Genomic DNA, 17,569 nt, shown 5'->3' on the forward strand with positions numbered 1-17,569 from the left:
CACCTCAGCCTTCCATGATTATAAGAGCACTCGGCCCGATATGGAGTCAAGGAACTCCTTGGTGGTATCTAAAAACCTTTTACAGGTATGGGATCTATACAATTAGAATCATTTGCTTACAATTGACTCCGAGAGATTGGCTTCCTTTAATTAGGAACTTTTGGAAAACATTGTAATTCTAATATTGTGTATTACAATAGGGGGGTAAAGTATTTCCTAAATAAGTCACTGTGAGTTGGGATGAAGGAGCAAGCTGGGGAGAAATGTGAGCTAGAAAAGATCTTATAAAACTCATAGGTAAAGTCTGGCAATAGTATTATATAGATAGGGGTCTTGCCACATAGACTCCTTATATTGAACTTTTTGCCAAGCAATACTCTGTACAGGTATGGGATCCGTTATCAGAAATCCCGTTATCTAGAAAGCTCTGAATTACAGAAAGCCTTTCCATAGACTCAATTTAATCAAATAATTCAGATTTTTCAAAACTTATTCCCTTTTTTTGTAATAATAAAACAGTACCTGTACTTGATCCCAACTAAGATATAATTACCCCTTATTGGGGCAGAACAGCCCTATTGGGTTTATTTAATGGTTAAATGATTCCCTTTTCTCTGTAATAATAAAACAGTACCTGTACTTGATCCCAACTAAGATATAATTACCCCTTATTGGGGCAGAACAGCCCTATTGGGTTTATTTAATGGTTAAATGATTCCCTTTTCTCTGTAATAATAAAACAGTACTTGTACTTGATCCCAACTAAGATATAATTACCCCTTATTGGGGCAGAACAGCCCTATTGGGTTTATTTAATGGTTAAATGATTCTTTTTTCTCTGTAATAATAAAACAGTACCTGTACTTGATCCCAACTAAGATATAATTACCCCTTATTGGGGCAGAACAGCCCTATTGGGTTTATTTAATGGTTAAATGATTCCCTTTTCTCTGTAATAATAAAACAGTACTTGTACTTGATCCCAACTAAGATATAATTACCCCTTATTGGGGCAGAACAGCCCTATTGGGTTTATTTAATGGTTAAATGATTCTTTTTTCTCTGTAATAATAAAACAGTACCTGTACTTGATCCCAACTAAGATATAATTACCCCTTATTGGGGCAGAACAGCCCTATTGGGTTTATTTAATGGTTAAATGATTCCCTTTTCTCTGTAATAATAAAACAGTACCTGTACTTGATCCCAACTAAGATATAATTACCCCTTATTGGGGGCAGAACAATCCTATTGGGTTTATTTAATGGTTAAATGATTCCCTTTTCTCTGTAATAATAAAACAGTACCTGTACTTGATCCCAACTAAGATATAATTACCCCTTATTGGGGGCAGAACAGCCCTATTGGGTTTATTTAATGGTTAAATGATTCCCTTTTCTCTGTAATAATAAAACAGTACCTGTACTTGATCCCAACTAAGATATAATTACCCCTTATTGGGGGCAGAACAATCCTGTTGGTTTTTTTCATGTGTAAATGTTTTTTAGAAAACTCATGGGGTTATGTAATTATCACCTATAGCAACCAATCAGCAGGTAGAAGTTACTGGTCACATATTTAAAAGCAAGCATCTAATTGGTTGCTAAGAATTACTGCTCCTTGGCAAACGTTGTGCCTTTTATTACATATGGGGGTTAAGGTATAGGGACCCAGATTAAGAAGAGATCACTCATCAAGAAAAATCAAAGTCCTGATCATTCTGGGGAATAGATTACATCCCTGTACTTAGTTGGGGCGATGTCACACCTACATTTCATAGGTGATGTTATTCCTATGAAGAATGCAACTAATGTGTATATGTTATGTTATTCATATAATATTTATACCCTAATTCACTGCAGAGAAACATAGGGGGTGAGATTGCACCGTACTGAACTGAATGTTCCCTTTAAGACTGCTCCATCAATATTTTAGCTTAAAATTATGGGGCTCATTTACTAACCATTATTTTTTTTTTTTAGTGCAAAAAATCACAGAGACTTACGATGGGTCTAAACAACTAAAAATCCGAATTCGACAATTCGCCAGGTTAAACTTGTCGAGATCATGTAGAAGTCATTGGAAAAGCCCCATCCCTTTCCTTGAAGATCTTTCTTTTGTCTCGAAACTTCCGAGATTTCGGATTTTTTGTCGCTGGGTTTTGACCGAAAACTCAACTTTTTCAAATTGTTGCAGTGAAAATTCAATAAAGTTTGGGGTTTTCACAGCGAAAATTAGGAAAAAAAGTCGAAGTTTTTTTGTGACTTTTCTCCAAATGACTTCTCCTTGTGACTTTTTTTTTGTGATTATTCGACATTCGGGAAAGCGAGTTTAGTCGAATTTGAAAATTAAAAAAAAAAGTCAAAATGTAAACAGCATACTGCCCAATAGCCCTCCTATTGTTTAGTAAAAATGCCACACTTTTGGCTCACCTAATCACATACTTACTCAGTCACACTTACTCACATTTTCTAGAACAGGCAGCCATCTCTAAAAAGGTATTCTCCCTTCCTTTCCCTCCGTGCTTCATACTGCACATGTGTTTCATTCCCTCCCCCCCCTCCCCTCTGGCAGATCCACTTCTGATTGGCTGGTGGGCATGTGTAGCTCAGAACAGGAGACAGGATCAAGTTACACACATGCTCAGAGAATAGGAAGGCTGCCGCTGGCACCTACAGGAAGGGGAGAGAGATTTCAGTGATGTCACTGTAGGCTTCACACTGCTGTAGGCTGCCAGCTCCATATCTCAGAGAAGCAAGCAGGGATCTGGGAATTTAGATATGCAGTAAGCACTTACAAAGAATGCCTTTAGACTTACTTTTAATTTATATTAACCTTTCATTGTCCTTTAAAGAAAGTTTTGAAATATTTATGTGAAATTAAGTAAATTAAAAAGTATTGGGGGGAAAAGGATGAACGTTTTGATGAACCCATTATTTATAACAATAGAATTGTTCCCTAAAGAGTAATGAGCTCTTGCCACTTAATTAAGGGATCAGCCCAAACATAACTAAGATACTATTTGTTCTGAGTAATGACGGACACATTTCTGCAAAAATTTCTGCCCCGCCTTCATCAGAAATGATATTATTAATCTGTGAGACGCCCAGTCTGTGCTGTTGTTCTCTGTAACTGGAACAGTAACTACTGGGAAATGCATTCGGCTGCGGGAATCCTGTATTTGCTGTTGACTCTGGTACCCACAGGTAAGTACCCCCAGCAGGGAACTTTGGGGTTCCATTGTTACACTGATCCAGCGCAGTAAGGGCATGATAGGGTCAGGGTGATATGGGGGTAACAAGCTGGGACATCAAAGCTTAAATCATTACAAACCTTGTTCCCCCCCCCCCCCACAACTGCAATATTATCAGGCAGGTAATGCATACCTCAGTGTCTGTGTATAAACTATTTAAAAAGCTTTGATTTTTGGATTAAACCAAATAATTCTTAAAAAATGTAAAAGTTTGTTATCTTAAAGCTTGCGAGTTTCCATAGAAGTCATTATGAGTAGTGAAGGCGAATCTGTCCCTTCTTGCTGCTAAAAAAGTTGTCTTTTTTTATGTAATGATAAGTACTGTATATACTCGAGTATAAGCCTAGTTTTTCAGTACCCAAAATGTGCTGAAACAGTCACCCTCGGCTTATACTCGAGTCTGGGTCCCTCCAGACTAGCACCGCTCTGTCCTTTGTGTGCAAATTAGGCCCCCCGCAACCAGACCCTTCAGTGCCCTGGCCCGCTCCCAGTTGCAATACTTATTTCCCCTTACGTGTCCTCCGGGATCGGGACTGCCGCCAGTTTGCCAATGCGCAATGAGCGTGGGGTAGTACTCATATTGTTTTTGTTAACCCTATTCTCCACTTACAGAGCTAGTTAATGGTTTTTCTTTTAAATAAATATTTAAAAACATATACCCCACTGATGCCTCAATTAATGTAATTTTATTGGTATTTATTTTGATTCTTGAAACTTAGCAGTAGCTGCTGCATTTCCCACCCTAGGCTTATACTCGAGTCAACGAGTTTTTCCAGTTTTCTTAGTTAAAATTAGGTACCTCGGCTTATATTCGGATCAGCTTATACTTGAGTATATACGGTACCTGTACTTGATCCCAACTAAGATATAATTACCCCTTATTGGGGCAGAACAGCCCTATTGGGTTTATTTAATGGTTAAATGATTCCCTTTTCTCTGTAATAATAAAACAGTACCTGTACTTGATCCCAACTAAGATATAATTACCCCTTATTGGGGCAGAACAGCCCTATTAGCTTTATTTAATGGTTAAATGATTCCCTTTTCTCTGTAATAATAAAACAGTACCTGTACTTGATCCCAACTAAGATATAATTACCCCTTATTGGGGCAGAACAGCCCTATTGGGTTTATTTAATGGTTAAATGATTCCCTTTTCTCTGTAATAATAAAACAGTACCTGTACTTGATCCCAACTAAGATATAATTACCCCTTATTGGGGCAGAACAGCCCTATTGGGTTTATTTAATGGTTAAATGATTCCCTTTTCTCTGTAATAATAAAACAGTACCTGTACTTGATCCCAACTAAGATATAATTACCCCTTATTGGGGGTAGAACAGCCCTATTGGGTTTATTTAATGGTTAAATGATTCCCTTTTCTCTGTAATAATAAAACAGTACCTGTACTTGATCCCAACTAAGATATAATTACCCCTTATTGGGGGCAGAACAATCCTGTTGGTTTTTTTCATGTGTAAATGTTTTTTAGAAAACTCATGGGGTTATGTAATTATCACCTATAGCAACCAATCAGCAGGTAGAAGTTACTGGTCACATATTTAAAAGCAAGCATCTAATTGGTTGCTAAGAATTACTGCTCCTTGGCAAACGTTGTGCCTTTTATTACATATGGGGGTTAAGGTATAGGGACCCAGATTAAGAAGAGATCACTCATCAAGAAAAATCAAAGTCCTGATCATTCTGGGGAATAGATTACATCCCTGTACTTAGTTGGGGCGATGTCACACCTACATTTCATAGGTGATGTTATTCCTATGAAGAATGCAACTAATGTGTATATGTTATGTTATTCATATAATATTTATACCCTAATTCACTGCAGAGAAACATAGGGGGTGAGATTGCACCGTACTGAACTGAATGTTCCCTTTAAGACTGCTCCATCAATATTTTAGCTTAAAATTATGGGGCTCATTTACTAACCATTATTTTTTTTTTTTAGTGCAAAAAATCACAGAGACTTACGATGGGTCTAAACAACTAAAAATCCGAATTCGACAATTCGCCAGGTTAAACTTGTCGAGATCATGTAGAAGTCATTGGAAAAGCCCCATCCCTTTCCTTGAAGATCTTTCTTTTGTCTCGAAACTTCCGAGATTTCGGATTTTTTGTCGCTGGGTTTTGACCGAAAACTCAACTTTTTCAAATTGTTGCAGTGAAAATTCAATAAAGTTTGGGGTTTTCACAGCGAAAATTAGGAAAAAAAGTCGAAGTTTTTTTGTGACTTTTCTCCAAATGACTTCTCCTTGTGACTTTTTTTTTGTGATTATTCAACATTCGGGAAAGCGAGTTTAGTCGAATTTGAAAATTAAAAAAAAAAGTCAAAATGTAAACAGCATACTGCCCAATAGCCCTCCTATTGTTTAGTAAAAATGCCACACTTTTGGCTCACCTAATCACATACTTACTCAGTCACACTTACTCACATTTTCTAGAACAGGCAGCCATCTCTAAAAAGGTATTCTCCCTTCCTTTCCCTCCGTGCTTCATACTGCACATGTGTTTCATTCCCTCCCCCCCCCCCTCTGCCAGATCCACTTCTGATTGGCTGGTGGGCATGTGTAGCTCAGAACAGGAGACAGGATCAAGTTACACACATGCTCAGAGAATAGGAAGGCTGCCGCTGGCACCTACAGGAAGGGGAGAGAGATTTCAGTGATGTCACTGTAGGCTTCACACTGCTGTAGGCTGCCAGCTCCATATCTCAGAGAAGCAAGCAGGGATCTGGGAATTTAGATATGCAGTAAGCACTTACAAAGAATGCCTTTAGACTTACTTTTAATTTATATTAACCTTTCATTGTCCTTTAAAGAAAGTTTTGAAATATTTATGTGAAATTAAGTAAATTAAAAAGTATTGGGGGGAAAAGGATGAACGTTTTGATGAACCCATTATTTATAACAATAGAATTGTTCCCTAAAGAGTAATGAGCTCTTGCCACTTAATTAAGGGATCAGCCCAAACATAACTAAGATACTATTTGTTCTGAGTAATGACGGACACATTTCTGCAAAAATTTCTGCCCCGCCTTCATCAGAAATGATATTATAAATGTGTGAGACGCCCAGTCTGTGCTGTTGTTCTCTGTCACTGGAACAGTAACTACTGGGAAATGCATTCGGCTGCGGGAATCCTGTATTTGCTGTTGGCTCTGGTACCCACAGGTAAGTACCCCCAGCAGGGAACTTTGGGGTTCCATTGTTAGACTGATCCAGCGCAGTAAGGGCATGATAGGGTCAGGGTGATATGGGGGTAACAAGCTGGGACATCAAAGCTTAAATCATTACAAACCTTGTTCCCCCCCCCCCCACAACTGCAATATTATCAGGCAGGTAATGCATACCTCAGTGTCTGTGTATAAACTATTTAAAAAGCTTTGATTTTTGGATTAAACCAAATAATTCTTAAAAAATGTAAAAGTTTGTTATCTTAAAGCTTGCGAGTTTCCATAGAAGTCATTATGAGTAGTGAAGGCGAATCTGTCCCTTCTTGCTGCTAAAAAAGTTGTCTTTTTTTATGTAATGATAAGTACTGTATATACTCGAGTATAAGCCTAGTTTTTCAGTACCCAAAATGTGCTGAAACAGTCACCCTCGGCTTATACTCGAGTCTGGGTCCCTCCAGACTAGCACCGCTCTGTCCTTTGTGTGCAAATTAGGCCCCCCGCAACCAGACCCTTCAGTGCCCTGGCCCGCTCCCAGTTGCAATACTTATTTCCCCTTACGTGTCCTCCGGGATCGGGACTGCCGCCAGTTTGCCAATGCACAATGAGCGTAGGGTAGTACTCATATTGTTTTTGTTAACCCTATTCTCCACTTACAGAGCTAGTTAATGGTTTTTCTTTTAAATAAATATTTAAAAACATATACCCCACTGATGCCTCAATTAATGTAATTTTATTGGTATTTATTTTGATTCTTGAAACTTAGCAGTAGCTGCTGCATTTCCCACCCTAGGCTTATACTCGAGTCAACGAGTTTTTCCAGTTTTCTTAGTTAAAATTAGGTACCTCGGCTTATATTCGGATCAGCTTATACTTGAGTATATACGGTACCTGTACTTGATCCCAACTAAGATATAATTACCCCTTATTGGGGGCAGAACAGCCCTATTGGGTTTATTTCATGGTTAAATGATTCCCTTTTCTCTGTAATAATAAAACAGTACCTGTACTTGATCCCAACTAAGATATAATTACCCCTTATTGGGGCAGAACAGTCCTATTGGGTTTATTTCATGGTTAAATGATTCCCTTTTCTCTGTAATAATAAAACAGTACCTGTACTTGATCCCAACTAAGATATAATTACCCCTTATTGGGGCAGAACAGTCCTATTGGGTTTATTTCATGGTTAAATGATTCCCTTTTCTCTGTAATAATAAAACAGTACCTGTACTTGATCCCAACTAAGATATAATTACCCCTTATTGGGGGCAGAACAGTCCTATTGGGTTTATTTCATGGTTAAATGATTCCCTTTTCTCTGTAATAATAAAACAGTACCTGTACTTGATCCCAACTAAGATATAATTACCCTTTATTGGGGGAAGAACAGCCCTATTGGGTTTATTTCATGGTTAAATGATTCCCTTTTCTCTGTAATAATAAAACAGTACCTGTACTTGATCCCAACTAAGATATAATTACCCCTTATTGGGGGCAGAACAGCCCTATTGGGTTTATTTAATGGTTAAATGATTCCCTTTTCTCTGTAATAATAAAACAGTACCTGTACTTGATCCCAACTAAGATATAATTACCCCTTATTGGGGCAGAACAGCCCTATTGGGTTTATTTAATGGTTAAATGATTCCCTTTTCTCTGTAATAATAAAACAGTACCTGTACTTGATCCCAACTAAGATATAATTACCCCTTATTGGGGCAGAACAGCCCTATTGGGTTTATTTCATGGTTAAATGATTCCCTTTTCTCTGTAATAATAAAACAGTACCTGTACTTGATCCCAACTAAGATATAATTACCCCTTATTGGGGGCAGAACAGCCCTATTGGGTTTATTTAATGGTTAAATGATTCCCTTTTCTCTGTAATAATAAAACAGTACCTGTACTTGATCCCAACTAGGATGTACTTTAAAGGGCTCATTTACTAACCATCAATTTTTTCTTTTTTAACTAAAATCAAATTTTTATCTCTAAAAGCCGCAGAGAAAAAACGCTACCACTTTTCCGAGATTCACTATACATCTAAATGTCTAAAAAACTGCCAATTCCCCAGGTTAAACTTGCCGAGTTCATGTAGAAGCCAATGGCAGAGGTCCCTTTCCCTTTCCTTGAAGTTCTTTATTTTGTCTTTAAACTTTAGAGATTTGGGATTTTTGACGTTGGATTTTGACCGAAAACTCTACTTTTTCTAATTGTTGCGGCGACAATTTGACAAAGATCAACAATCATTTTGCATTTTCCTTGCAACTTTTTTTATTTAATGTTAGACATTTGGGAAAGCGAGTTTAGTGAAAAGAGAAATTATAGAGTTTTAGTAAATCAGCCCCTAAGGGGCTGATTTACTAAGACACGAATTGGAAACATTCCGATTGGAAAACGAACATTTTGCGACTTTTTCGTATTTTTTGCAATTTTTTCGACGACTTTACGACTTTTCGGAAATAATCGCAACTTTTTCGTTACCAATACGATTTGCGCGAAAAAACGAAAAGTCGCTCCTTTTTCGTAGCGTTAAAACTTGCGTGAAAAGTTGCGCCTTTTTTCGTGAAAAATCGCGATTTTGCGCAACTTTCGGAATGGCTACGAAAAACTCGCGTTTTTTCGCGCAAATCGTATTGGTAACGAAAAAGTCGCGACAATTTTCCGGAAAAATCGCAAAATACCGATCATTACGAAAAAAACGCAATCGGACGCATTCGGCCCGTTCGTGGGTTAGTAAATGTGCCCCTAAGTGTACAAAAAAAATATTTAAACACTGATTTGAGTTAAAAACAAAAATCGATGGTAAGTAAATGAGACCTTTAAGGTACGGATATCCAAATTATGGAAGGATCCATTATCTGGAAAACCTCAGGTCCCGAGCATTCTGGATAACAGGTCCCCTACCGTTACTACTGATTTGGATGCCCTGTGGCTGATATGTGTTATTTGTGTCTGTTACTATCACCTGATTCTTATATTGTGTATTTTATTCTACAGCTTCAGCTCTTACCTGTACATTTTGCAATCAGCAAGGACCCCCCCCCTGCACTGGCCCGAGCGTTACTGCAGACTGTCCGGCAGGAACCGTTTGTTCCTCAGTGGTAACTTTTAGGTCTTCAGGTAATTTGTATATTCCAAGGGGAAGTGTGTTTGATTGAAAGAATCCAAACCAATAATACACATATATTTAAAGGGGAAGGAAAGGCATTTTGGTATTTTATTGCAAATAGATCAGCCACATCGAGATAATCTCGACCCGCACATCACTTTTTACATAACTACACACCGGTTTCACCCTTCTTGGGGCTCGTCAGTGCAGTGCAGGGTTTTCTGATCAGCTTAGGGAGAGCCAGATAAATCATTAGGGTTGAGGAGACTGCCTCCTACAGATACAAATTAAAAAAAAAATTCTACACGGATGAGCCCCAAGTAGATCAGCTATTATCCCGGCTTCTGCTTTAAAACTCCAGTGGGGGAGCTTTAGCCTGTAGGATAAACCCATGTAAATAGGATTTTGTTGGAGCTTGTTTGGAATTCATTCCCAGAATTCCTCTTTTTATTTATTTCTGTGTGAGGCAGTCTCCTCAACCCTAATGAACTATTTATTTGAACTTCTTTTCATCGGCTGTTTGTATTGGGATCTATTTACTGAATGATATGAGTGGCTCCTACATGAACTTTCCAGCAGGGGAATGACTGGTTATTATAGAGTCACATCAGCTGTTTGTATTGGGATCTATTTACTGACTGATATGAGCGGCTCCTACATGAACTTTCCAGCAGGGGAATGACTGGTTATTATACAGTCACATCAGCTGTTTGTATTGGGATCTATTTACTGAATGATATGAGCGGCTCCTACATGAACTTTCCAGCAGGGGAATGACTGGTTATTATAGAGTCACATCAGCTGTTTGTATTGGGATCTATTTACTGAATCGTATTGGGATCTATTTACTGACTGATATGAGCGGCTCCTACATGAACTTTCCAGCAGGGGAATGACTGGTTATTATAGAGTCACATCAGCTGTTTGTATTGGGATCTATTTACTGAATTGTATTGGGATCTATTTACTGACTGATATGAGCGGCTCCTACATGAACTTTCCAGCAGGGGAATGACTGGTTATTATAGAGTCACATCAGCTGTTTGTATTGGGATCTATTTACTGACTGATATTGGCGGCTCCTACATGAACTTTCCAGCAGGGGAATGACTGGTTATTATAGAGTCACATCAGCTGTTTGTATTGGGATCTATTTACTGAATGATATGAGCGGCTCCTACATGAACTTTCCAGCAGGGGAATGACTGCTTATTATAGAGTCACATCAGCTGTTTGTATTGGGATCTATTTACTGACTGATATGAGCGGCTCCTACATGAACTTTCCAGCAGGGGAATGACTGGTTATTATAAAGTCACATCAGCTGTTTGTATTGGGATCTATTTACTGAATGATATGAGCGGCTCCTACATGAACTTTCCAGCAGGGGAATGACTGGTTATTATAAAGTCACATCAGCTGTTTGTATTGGGATCTATTTAGTGAATGATATGAGCGGCTCCTACATGAACTTTGCCCCTCTGCTTTTCAGTAAAATAATTTGTGGATTTGTATCATAGTAGCTGTGAAAAAAATACATCCAAGTTCAACCTTTTGTCCCAGTAAAACCAACCTACCTGCTAGCTGATTATTTGTAGGGGAGGCAGTATAAATAACTTTTAATGGGCCCTGGTTGTAATACCCTGGTGTCGGTACTGAATGTTAACTATATTGCACTGTAATGTTCTGTTATCACAATATATTTTAACAAAACCCATGGGAATGCTTAAACATGTTGCAAACCCCATATAGCATTTTGTGTAATGAAATCAATTTCATTCTAAGCCTTTCTCTGTCTTCCCTTTGCTATTCTTTCCACTCCCACCCTGGCTACCTGGTACCATTGAATGTTAAAGTAGTATATATATACATATACTGTATTTATATAGCATTACTTGTTTACAGTATTGATCCCATTTATGTCATAATAAATAATTCTTAGTTATACTTTTTTATAGGTCAAGTAAACAGTACGATTATGTATGGAGGATGTGTTCAGGAACCGATGTGCAACACGCCTATTGTGTATCAGTATACTACCTACAAAATAATAGAAGAGTTCTCCTGTTGTTCCACTAATGGCTGCTCTCCGCCAGTACTCCCATGTAAGTGCCTCTGTGCTCCAAGCAAAGGGTTAAGGTTGTTTTCTCCTCCTTCATTTAAATCAATGTAGTAGATTCAGTAACTGACAGAGGCTTACTTTATTCTATGGCACACCAGGAGATTAGTCACCTTTCGCAAAACGGATGACAAAATTCGCCACGTAAAAAGAAAGGCGCAAGGAAAAGACGCTGCTAGAGAAGTCGTAAAAAACTCGACTCTTTGAAATTGTCGCCATGAAAGCCTGGAGGTCTCTCAGGCTTGCTAATTAACAAGATGTTATGCCCTTATCCCCTGTTAGTATATTTATGTCTATGGAAAGTTTAAGCAAACCTGTTAACCATTTATTTGCCCTTCCTTTCAGTGCCAGACACTAATACTCAGCCAAATGGATTTTGGTGTCCAACCTGCGACTCCTCAATCTCACCCGACTGCTCTACTGGGGAGACCCTGCTGTGTACAGGGAATGAGACCTACTGTTACTTGCAATCGAAATATGGAGGTAAACTATAAGTTAATTTGATTCTTTAACTAGAGTTATAGTAAGTATTATAGACCTTTGGGGGCATATTTATTATGCTGTGTAAAAAACGGCGAAAAAATTCGCCATACATCGCCAGGCTTCGCCGTGTAAAAATGACGTTAAAACGGGGTAAAATCGGCGTAATTGCTTTACGAGTTTTTTCTTCCTCCGGAACTTATGGAAAATAATGTATAATATCCGGCGTTCAGATGACGATCTTTTCCATTAATTTTACACAGCTTTTTACTCCGTTTTTTTGGCGAATTAGTTTTACACAGTATAAAAAATACCCCCCTTAGTGTAAGAACCCCTTTTACATTGCTCTAATTTACTGGCACATCATATTAACATATTTAAGTAAAATCTAAGTTGTTGGGGGGTTATATCACCTCGTCCAAAATAAAAAGTGGGAAAAAATCATTGCAGTCTGCCTTGGTTTTATTTCTCTGCAATGTTGCACCCAATGCCAGTGCATTTACCATCTCAACTGCCACTCTCTAGAGGTTCCTTCTGGGACTTACATGTTCCATGTTTTGTCTTTACCGAATCAATAAAGGGTTGCGCCACGGAAAGCTACTGCCAGGCCACTAATTACTTCAGAATTCATACTTTGACATTTATGTATGAAAACATCTCCTGTGTCAATGCAAATCCAATCAGTAGTGGAACCACCATTGGAACTACTATATACACAAGCGTGGATGCAGGAACCACCAGTGGAACTACTGGACACACAAACGTGGATGCGGGGAACGCCCATGAAAATAATGAATGTGGAAATGCTGGATCTTCACTGAAATGCCCTGGTTACCATAGCATATTTCTAGGCGTGGCAGGGGTTGTTCTTGGAATTTTAAAAATCTCTTTTTGAATACAATGTACGTCAATACAAAACCTTGATAAACTAAGAATAAAATTGTAGTAGTGTAGTTTCCAAATGTGCATGTTTTTAAATAACAGATATTGATCATTGCTATATAGCTGTATTTCTCCCTGCCCCCTTTCTAATTAAGTCAATGGTAGATCCCAGTATACTGGATGCTATTCACAGAATTCCTGATTCTTGGGGCACAAAAGCCCCCAGTGCTGCCAGTTCTAATCATTCTTTTGGAATTGTTATTTTTAAAGGAGAAGGAATTCTACTGCCAATAGATTTGCCACATTAGTGCCACCTAAGCTTTACCATACCTGAGTAGACAGCCCTAGAAGCTCCCTCTGATAGCAGCTGCCATTTTAGCTCGGTAGCTCCCTGCTGCAGTTATAGCAGTTGGAGCTCAGATCACACATTCCTAAGGGAGGGGGAAGCAAGCTCTTATGTATGTATGTATGTATAACTTTATTTATAAAGCGCCACAAGGGTACGCAGCGCTGTACAGTCTTACAGAATACACAATTACACTCAGGGAGGACGAGTGATATAATAAATAAATACAATAAATACATATATGTATATATATATATATATATATAAGTGCCATGTGGTATGAGACACAGTAGGAAGGAGGTCCCTGCCCTGTAGAGCTTACAATCTTATGCATTCTTATGGGAGGGGGGAGCAGGACAAGGCAGGGTGAGAGGAGAGAACTGAGCAGACTCATGCCCCAAACTTGAAGGAGCCCTAAAAGAGAGGAAGTTTGATACCAAAGAACATGTTCCCAAAAAATAAGATAAGAAATCCTGTGTTTCTTTTGTAGAGTTTCTGTGAGTGCTTGTATTTACATAGACCTTTCTGATAAAGCTTACTTAGTTTTTACCTTTCCTTCTCCTTTAAAATAAGGTTAAGGCTAGCCACAGTTAAACAGCTTTAGATACGTTGATTAGGTAACAATGAGGTCCCCTGTGCTCTTGCTCATTGGTTAATGTCTAATCATGTGACACCACCCATGAAGCAAAGCAGCATTCTGCTGGGCAGTAGAAAACTGACTTTGGGTTGTGACAAAGAAATCTCTTGTCTGGCCCGATAAAGCCGTGCAGTTGGGAGAAAGGTAGAAAGTCCACTTAATACTTTCTACTAGCTGCCTCCTAGTGCTTTCCCCAGTCCCGTTTCCTACCCACTAATTAGCCTGCTCTGTTACCCGCCCAGCCAGTTATCATTGGGACTGGTATTTAGGAGTAGGAACAGCACAAGTACTTATTGTATTGTAAAGAGCATTGTCACCCACTGTAACCTGCAGGTCTCTTATTTGTCTGTAAGTTACCTTCCCATTTAGACTGTAAGCTCTATGGGGCAGGGACCTCCTTCCCATTGTTTGTTCTATTAATGTATTGTTCTGCTGTACATAACTAGCGCTATATAAATAAAAATATACATACCTATATACAGTAAGAAGCAGGACTGCCTGGTTTTCATGTTGTTTTCATGTTTGTTCCCCATTTTAAAAATTGGATGATTAATAAATGGCCTGTATCCTATATATATATATATATACACAGTATATATATAAATAGTGGGCTGGTTATCAAGGTAATGAAATATGTTAATGTTATATATGCATTATCGTTATTATGGTGTCCAATAAATTTAGTGTAATTCAATGGAGGTGTGTGTTTGTCTCAGAAGCCCCAGTCCCCACTTTGTTATTGTTTAGCCAATGCTTTCCCCTTGGGATCAGTCGGAATTGTGATGGTTGGACCAGGCTTTTCCCCAGGATAAAATATATTTTTGTTATTGATATCAAAATAATATCTGCCCCAAAGTAAACTTGTTTCCTGAAGAGAAATAAGGTCAAATGAAAATTGCCAATTATTACAAGGATAAACCTAAAAATAATTAGGAAATATTTGCTCTGACTAATGACTGACAAATTTATGCAAAGATTCAGAAATGATCCTATAAATGTGTGAGGCGCCCAGTCTGCATTGTTGGGAAATGAATTCGGCTGTGGGAATCCTGTATTTTCTGGGTAGTTACCCACAGGTTAGTACCGAGAGCTATGAACTTTAGGGTTCGTTGTTAAACAATAGGGGGTACTTTATTCACTATATATAATACACAAGAGCCCTGAATATCCTGTAAGTTATATCTTTATAAACTGTGCTTAGCGATGTCATCAGTCAGTGCTTAGCGATGTCATCAGTCAGTGCTTAGCGATGTCATCAGTCAGTGCTTAGCGATGTCATCAGTCAGTGCTTAGCGATGTCATCAGTCACTGCTTAGCGATGTCATCAGTCACTGCTTAGCGATGTCATCAGTCAGTGCTTAGCGATGTCATCAGTCACTGCTTAGCGATGTCATCAGTCAGTGCTTAGCGATGTCATCAGTCAGTGCTTAGCGATGTCATCAGTCACTGCTTAGCGATGTCATCAGTCACTGCTTAGCGATGTCATCAGTCACTGCTTAGCGATGTCATCAGTCAGTGCTTAGCGATGTCATTTCTGTTAATGACTTACTTAAAACTGTGCATTATAACCAATATTGTACCTCCTGTTATAAAATATAAGAATATAAATCACCTCAGCCTTCCATGATTATAAGAGCACTCGGTCCGATATGGAGTCATTGAACTCCTTGGTGGCATCTAATAACCTTTTACAGGTATGGGATCAATAAAATTAGAATCATTTGCTTACAATTGACTCCGAGAGATTGGCTTCCATTAATTAGGAACTTTTGGAAAACAGGTTTCCAGATGAGGGATCCCATATGTGTATTACAATAGGGGGGTAAAGTATTTCCTAAATAAGTCACTGTGAGTTGGGATGAAGGAGCAAGCTGGGGAGAAATGTGAGCTAGAAAAGATCTTCTTATAAAACTCACAGGTAAAGTCTGGCGATAGTATTATATAGATAGGGGTCTTGCCACATAGACTCCTTATATTGAACTTTTTGCCAAGCCATACACTGTACAGGTATGGGATCCGTTTTCAAAAATCCCGTTATCTAGAAAGCTCTGAAGTACGGAAAGCCTTTCTCCCATAGACACCATTTTAATCAAATAATTCAGATTTTTAAAACTGATTTTCTTTTTCTCTGTAATAATAAAACAGTACCTGTACTTGATCCCAACTAAGATATAATTACCCCTTATTGGGGGCAGAACAGCCCTATTGGGTTTATTTAATGGTTAAATGATTCCATTTTCTCTGTAATAATAAAACAGTACCTGTACTTGATCCCAACTAAGATATAATTACCCCTTATTGGGGGCAGAACAGCCCTATTGGGTTTATTTAATGGTTAAATGATTCCCTTTTCTCTGTAATAATAAAACAGTACCTGTACTTGATCCCAACTAAGATATAATTACCCCTTATTGGGGGCAGAACAGCCCTATTGGGTTTATTTAATGGTTAAATGATTCCCTTTTCTCTGTAATAATAAAACAGTACCTGTACTTGATCCCAATTAAGATATAATTACCGTATATACTCGAGTATAAGCTGTAAGCTATAAAAATATGCTGAAAAAGTAAGCCTCAGCTTATACTCGAGTATATGTAAGATGTACCTTGCTGGCATTCATATTCATTGCGCGCAACGAATCCCCCCCCCGTGGACGTGCGTGCATGTGTGTATCGGATGGACGTAAGCACACACTCATGTCCCGGGGGGAGCAGTGTTGCTAAGTAATTATTGCTTGCCTGATATGAGGCTAATTCACTGAGCTGTAGAGATGCTGGGTAAGAGCTAATGTTCCCATGTAATGAGCCACCTAAGCATTGTGCTTGTTTCGCTCTCATTCCTCCTTGGTGCGAAAGCTTTTAGCAGGGAAGGGACCTGCAGGTGTGCTGCCATAAACCCACTGAGCATACGTACACTTATAGACTCTATTGTTCTCAATGAATGTGCTCAGCTGAACTGCACCCAGGTGCTAATACCTGCCCCCAGCACCTAATCCTATCAAATAGCTGGCCCATGCTATTTACCCTTTAATTCTCGAGGGGGGAGTTGGTCCTTGGTGGCAACAATCTCTTTTACAACAAATTTGTGGTGACATAAATGTGTTATTACAAACCTCAGTAATACTGTAAGAGCTGTGGCACAAGGGAGATCATGTGGAAAAGTAGTGGTGACAAATGGTACAAAATAATGGCACAACTTGTCACCAAGACCCCTACCCCATCCACCACAGGGGGGGGGGGGGGTTGGTGCGCACAATGTTCAGTTGGATGAGCAGAAAAGTGGGAAAGTACTACAGGGAAGGTTTATTCTCCCTGTAGCAATAGTACTAAAGCAAAATGTTTGGCATTGCTTTTTAAACTGGGGTGCTTCAGATGAAACATTAAACTAACAAGAAAGAGACATTTAAACTCGGTGTTTTAACTGATTACAGCACAGTGTCAATTTTAAGCTTAACATTTTAGTAATTATGGGGAGAATTTGCTTTAGTATGATTGCTACAGGGAGCATAAACCTTCCCTGTAAGTCCAAAAAGGTTGTTTAGAATAACGA

At 38.7% G+C, this 17,569-nt stretch overlaps 1 non-coding gene across 1 annotated transcript; it reads left to right on the plus strand.

Annotated features, from left to right (window-relative positions):
- Positions 1-9,224: 9,224 nt before the first annotated feature.
- On the plus strand, positions 9,225-12,152 carry LOC105947913. Its single transcript, XR_004223626.1, has 3 exons — positions 9,225-9,567; positions 11,515-11,661; positions 12,021-12,152. It is a non-coding gene; the product is annotated as an uncharacterized LOC105947913 (transcript).
- The last annotated feature ends 5,417 nt before the right edge of the window (positions 12,153-17,569 follow it).

This window comes from Xenopus tropicalis, chromosome 7 (assembly GCF_000004195.4).
Source record: "Xenopus tropicalis strain Nigerian chromosome 7, UCB_Xtro_10.0, whole genome shotgun sequence".
Taxonomy (NCBI): Eukaryota; Metazoa; Chordata; class Amphibia; order Anura; family Pipidae; genus Xenopus; species Xenopus tropicalis.